Raw genomic sequence first — 6,745 nt, forward strand, 5'->3', positions numbered from 1 at the left:
TCATCGCTCGGGGGCCCGGCCGAGACGTGGGTGCAGCGCCCGGCAGCGGCAGCGAAGCTGCGACCAGAGGAGGCGACGCACGGAGAACTGAGCGGCGTGGCCCGGCCCGGCCCGCGCAGCCCCGAACGCGACCCCGGGAAGAGCGCGCAGGCACGAGCAGCTCCGACAATTCCAACACGGGAGCGACCGAAGGAGAGAGCAAAGACGCAGCGAGACAGAAAACAGCAGCCACTCGGAAAAAGGAAAAGATCATAGCAACTAAGACCTTAGGGATAGTAAAATGGTATAATGTTAAGCAAAATTATGGTTTTATAACAAGGTGTGACAACCAGCAAGACATATTCGTGCATAGAACTGCTATTAAAAAGAATAACCCTGAAAAATGGATCCCAAGCTTGGGAGATGGAGAGGTGGTGGAATTTAATATTGTACTAGGGAGAAAAGGGTTACAAGCATCGCAGGTCACTGGGCCTGATGGTGTTCCTGTAAAAGGCAGTATATATGCAAAAAATTGTAGTCATGTTAGACAGTATCTCCATTGTAAGCCCCCCCTACAGTTTCCCTTTCCTAATCCCACCTTTCCCTTTTACCCTATATCCTATTACCCCCAGTGTACTCCCAATCCGTTTTTTCATCCATGGTTTCCCTCACAAAACCATGCTTTTGCCAATTGTTTCCCCAAAAATCCCTTTCCAATGCCGAGTGGGGGATGAAAAGGGGGAGGGAAGAAGTTAAACCCTCTCCTGCCTCAGTTTCCCCACAAAGCATGCTCAGAGAATTCTGTCTCCCTTCTGTCAGCCCTAAGATGTTCCAGAGAATCTGTTTGGACATTTAAAGACTCAGGAGGGTGGCTTGTTTTGTTTTGAAACGGTTCTTGTTATGTTTATCCAGTTGTTTTCATTCTCCTTTTATTAAAATAAAACGGGTGAGGTGTTGGGGTCCCTCCCCCGCTGTGTAGCCCTGGGAGAGGGGCCCTGAGGGCACAGGCACGGGGCTTCCCTGCCCCTGCTCAGCCTCGTTCCCATTGGTTGGTTTGTGTTCCCTGCGCGGGCAGAAGGACCCTTGGTCCCGTGACTGGAACAGTTCCTCGGCAGAGCCCCGGCCATGCGGCTGGAGAAATAAACATCTCTCTGAAACAGCTATCAAGAATCTGTCTGTCCATTATATATTTCCTTTCCACGGGACTCCTGGTTTGGTATATGCGTGTTGCAGGATCCCCACTGCAACACACCCCTTACATTGAAAAACATTATAATCTGTTTATATACCATGATAACGTAGGAGTATGAAAATAAAAGCGAGGGCCGGGCTTTTGCTATCTGGTACATAATGGTAAAATTTTAAAATGAAGTCTCATTTTTTTGTAGATGTTTTCCCATTATCCAAGTGGTATGTGTAAAAGCTATAAAAAACCTGGGATTGTGCAGAAAACGTGGATGCTTGTACTGAGATACCTTTAAAAAAGATTTAATACAATAGGTATAATTTGCATCTGCAACACTTCCATAAAGTCAGCTCATTGAGAGTCTCTGTGCTTATTTTCCCCAATACACAGCCACCAACAGAAATCGGATTAAGATCACCTGTTTACTGATCTTTTTCCTAGAAGCAGGTGTTGGAGGACTCTTAATCCATGTGGGTTAATCCATGTGGGTAGAGAAAGTGCCATTCTACAGGTTTATTTCACTCTCTAATAACTTATTCAGTGCTCTTAAATAAACATACCCATTTATTGTAATGACAGAGGACTGTTTGAAACATAATACTGCCAGACAATTTCCACATTCATATTGATTCCTTCTATGCTTCAGGCTTCCACATGATTTTTTCTACAACCTTGGAGTGCAGCACACCTTTTTTGTCCCAGGCTTTAAGAGCTCCTTTGGAAGCAAGCGCAAACTGTTCTACAAACAATTCATCTGTAACAGGATTAAGAGAAACAGTCCACTAGGTAATGGTGATACTTTCAGAAGGAGAATGGGAAAAAAGGTGTCAGAGATTTAGCAGTTATCAGCCCTAATCCATGGGAGGACAGACATCTATCAGACTATGTATCTAGCTTGGACCACTGTAGCTCCATGTTCCCTGCCACATGAGACGGTCCTCAGAAAACTACTACCTCCCTTACTCTACCTATGGCTGCATTATTATATTTCCTGAAGATTAAGAGTCAAAATGTTTGCTCACACTCGGAGATGCACTAATTCTGTACTTAACATGACATATTATGTAGGACAGGTATACATTCTGGTTCACACTGAAGCTGGGAAACTGGGTACAGAGACCATAGTCAGAATCCCTGGAAGAACTGCAGTATTGCTCCTTCCTGGAGGAAGTGACTTGAGAAGACCACTAACAGCTTCCTTTTTATATTTGCAGGACGAAATGTAGAACCCAATGGTGAGAAAAGACAGTGCCTGCCAGCTCTGTGAAGCAACCTGTGTTTCTGAGCCCATCTTGGAAAATCTGAGCTGCAGTATGTTCCTGTTGGTGAGGCTAAACATGAGAGTGATTTCAAGTGCCATGTGCTAGGATGAGCATGTTGTAATGACACTTATCTATCACACTTCCCTCCCCTGCCAAAGTGCCAGGCAGTACTTTGTAGTTCACAGTGCTGTCTAACAGATCTTTAGCTGGTGCAAAATCAACAGACTTTGTTAGATTTTGAGGTCAGCTCTTACTGGCATGGCATGAGTGAAGCACATGAACAATAGGGATTGTACAGAGCATGGGGAGACATGAGAGGGGGGAACAAAGCATATGGTCAAGGGAGTTAGATGATTGACAGAAAAACCCATCTGAAAATGGAAAGCAGCATCTATATCCTGAGCAGTTGTTACAGCAACACAGCAAGTGACCAGGATCCTCTCTACCTCATGCACTGTGATTGATATTCCAATATTCTAGGCTATATTTCCACTTTATACAAGACATTGGTTTAAATGGAATAGGCACACATATTTATGAAAGAGAAATTAGCTAATAGGATACTTCAGTACTGCTGTGAACATTCAGGTAGTTCCATCATACTTTTGATAGAGGACTAGTGATGAAAAAGGATACGCACTGAGGAGGTCAAGCGATACACTCATTAAGTTCAAAACAAAACACCTATTTTCCTCAGCTGTATTATCTCCATGAGTATTCTTTGAAACCACTCTAAAAAAACTTAATTCTTCTTTTGATTGCAGGATACCTCTCAGAAAACGAGAGTCCCTAAGCCATAGAAATACTTGCTGTAGAACTAACATACCTTTCTGCATAGTCGATTGGAAGGAGTCTTTGGGCGTGGATACATTTTTCCCAGAGTAGAAATCCCTAGGCAAGGAAGAACAACCACATCAAAGGAGAAGGTTGGGCTGGCAAAAAGAAAACGATACTAAAAAAGAATTGCAGGAGCCTGGGAGATGTTTCATTGCCAGAATAATTATCAGTTAAACCCGTTGTAGGTCCTCATGAAGAGCCACTTGCAGAAATGTGGAGTCACTGCTGGATTGTATTATTAAAGGATCCTCCATAACAGACATGTCTTATTTTCTCCCTCAACACTCTGTCTCTCTATTCAAGACACACTCAGGTTTGGATACTGAGAAGCAGTTTCCTGGAGAAGATAATTTGAACTTGGCTAGCAAAACTCCCTTTGCAGAAGGAGCCATGGTCTTTGAATGGAGGATTGAATGATGAAAATACCCTTCTCTGATAAAATTAGTAGCAGTGCTTTTTTGCACTTATATTGCAAAATTTTCTATGTGAGTGCTGGGCCTCACAGATGTGTAACATAAAAGAGAAGAGCTAAGAATACCAAATGCAGGTGCTGGAGTTGTGCCTTGAATTAACTGAGTAATGAATGTAGGGAGTAATGCATTTGCATTGCAGTTTCCATTCTGATTACAAATTATTTAAAATTTTAATTGATATTTAAATTAAATTATGTTTATTACAGTAATTACAAATTTAAATTAAAATTAAAAATTAAAGAAGTTACAAATTACATGCTTTTGGTAGGCAGCCACTGGACAACAAATAAAGCCTCCAAACAACTGGAGCGAGAATAACATGAATATATCATCTGATTCTTTCCATGAGAACACAGTGCACATACCAGGCCTGATACAGCCAAAAAGAGAAGTGAAAATAGGTATAAAGAACAGTGTAATACAGTACAACAAAAGAGGAAGTACTCTGAGAGGGTTTCCACCAGAATCTGAGATGCTTTTTCTTTTTTATAATTTTCTTTTTTTTCAGTTACACGTGGTGTAAGAAAAAAAAGCAAACCAAAACATTTAAACATGGTGGATCAAACTCTACTCCTGTTTATTACTAAATTTATTAAAGTATCTAGGAAATTCCATTTAAAAATGTATAGCCTTCTTCCAACAGACTAACTCAGTACCATTTCAAACACGGTTTTTGCCTTCTTTTGTCTTCAGGGAGTAAAATCTCCCTTTTATCAGCCTTCTCAAAATTCAGTAAATAGAGCAATTCACAGAGCCTGAAAGACTTTTCTAGTTCTTACTTCTTTAATGTAAACATTTATTTTTCTTCATTTTCTACAATCAAATAGGTTAGCCAATAGTTGAATTTTGATTTCTTGGTGGTTTTTGTTTCCTTTTTAAAATTCTTGCTTTAAAATCAGAGATTACTGTAAATTAGGCCAACATCTGACAATTACACTCTTTAGACTTGTCACTGCACTGGAACTTGATGCAGGTGCAAGGACTGTAGGCAGTGTAGAAGGGTGAACTTCTTAATTTTCATCATTTTGTAATTTGGTCCACATTGACTTATCTTCACAGATGGAAAATTTCCACTGAAGTTGGTGAAAAAATAGCTTGCATAAACTGGACAGAGGGTGTCACCTCTTGTTTTGCAACAGCAGAATGACACTACTCCACCACTACAGTAACAGTACGGGTGAAGTTTACTCAAATTCATCCTCATTTGCTTTTCCATCTGCTCTGAACAGAATGCTGTCAAGCCATGTGACCTCGCCTTCTTCTAATTAATTGATGATAGAAAGTGTTGTTCCCCCCAGGAAATGCTGAAAGTTGGTAAGGACTCTTTACTCCAGCATTTTGGGACATCATTTGCTCCCAAGGAAGAATAAAAACAGGGAGATTAAATGAAGGGATAAAGAGGATCCCTGTAAAGGGATTCTCTCCACTCACAGAATGGGGAGCCCCTCACAGCTCCTTATACACAATCTTATCGTCCTTCCCCCTCTTTATATATAGCGTGATTTAGGTGGAGAGTGGAGTAAGAGTCATATACATAGCAGGATGTTCTTCACAAAGCTTGTTAGCACATGCAGGGATGTGTGTTTTAATCTTTAAACCACCCTCAATTCACCAAGAGTTAGTTACTTTTTGACCATTGTGTTCTTCAAAGTTTCAGTGACACAACTTTGTTTCTCTCCTCAGAGCCAGAACAGGACCATCCTATCTCCACAAGCCTACTCCTTCATCCAACTCAGCCTTTCTCACTGCCAGCAACACAGATATCCATCCTCAAAGATAACATGGAATGCACATAGTGTATCCACAGGTAGTAAACCTTAGCTCTTGCCTGACTCCTTGGTCATCATCCTACAGTGCTGAGGGAGGAAAAGGAGAACACACAGAGAAATGGCTCCTGTCCTTGCAAACAAAATTCCAGGGAGAAAGGGATGACAAGTTGGCAGAAAGTCAAGAGCCACTATCTAAATATAACAAGCTGGCTCCTTGGCTTAAAATCCTGCAAGCAGAATTTGAAAATGAGCAAGCTGAGATGAGGAAAACACAACAGATTTGTGAGATCGGAAGGGAGAACCAAAAGCTGCAGCAACAGAGGGTGAAAGACCAATGACAAAACCACATCCTGCAGCTTGAAACCAATGGAAAGAGATATGATATAGTCAGGGAACTAGAGACAGCTACAACATAATTCAGTCTGATACTGTAAGCACCAAAAGTATCTATAATGCACAATCCTAGCTGCCATGTGCAGCAGTTCCCAGTTGCCAGGTGCAGCAGTTCCCCTTCCCTTCTAGGGACAAACTCCCACAGATTCCAGCTGAGGGCTCTCTCCAAAAAGCTACTTTAAGAACTTTAAAGGTGAGATATCACTCCTGAATCCTTTATTGGATTTGAGTCCTGTAGATGCTGAAAAGGTTAGCAGAAAAATTTTCCTGCTTTTTACAGCTGCTTGTGAGAGTCTCCTTTCTCACGCAGGCTAGCTGTAAACAGTGTAGAAGGTTTTGTAAACCAAGACTTTATCTCACAGGTGCAAACTTGTTATGCACAGTCTTCTTTTCCACACTGAAGAAAATATTTTGAAATAGGCATCGTAGCATTCAGCCAATCACTCTGGGAGGTGTATGGTCAAGCACCCAATGATGTCATTTCTCTATTGCAAACCAAGTCACATAAACGAACTGATAATTAATTAAATAATGCCACTTATCCTGGACTTGAATTCCATGTCATTCTTCGCGCCGTCCCTGTGGACAACAGTGACAGAGTCCAAGTGTGGAATTCTGTCTTACACAGATATTTATGCAATAATCTAATTTCAAGCACTGATGAAACACTTTGCAATTTATTATTTCAAGTAAACGAGGAAATAAAAAGTTAAGATAATGAACTTTTTTTTACTTCTTCAAGGGGAAAAGGAATGAAAGGATCAGAATGTAAATGTTGTATAGTTTGTTACCTTCTCTCTTTCTTCAGCTTGCAGCAGCTTACAGTTTTGTCCGTATCTTGCATGG

At 41.2% G+C, this 6,745-nt stretch overlaps 1 long non-coding RNA gene across 1 annotated transcript; it reads left to right on the top strand.

Annotated features, from left to right (window-relative positions):
• Nucleotides 1–1,816: 1,816 nt before the first annotated feature.
• Nucleotides 1,817–6,480, top strand: LOC125328728. The gene is made up of 3 exons (XR_007204821.1): nucleotides 1,817–1,951; nucleotides 2,380–2,490; nucleotides 5,421–6,480. It is a non-coding gene; the product is annotated as an uncharacterized LOC125328728 (long non-coding RNA).
• The last annotated feature ends 265 nt before the right edge of the window (nucleotides 6,481–6,745 follow it).

Source organism: Corvus hawaiiensis, chromosome 1, assembly GCF_020740725.1.
Source record: "Corvus hawaiiensis isolate bCorHaw1 chromosome 1, bCorHaw1.pri.cur, whole genome shotgun sequence".
Lineage (NCBI taxonomy): Eukaryota > Metazoa > Chordata > Aves > Passeriformes > Corvidae > Corvus > Corvus hawaiiensis.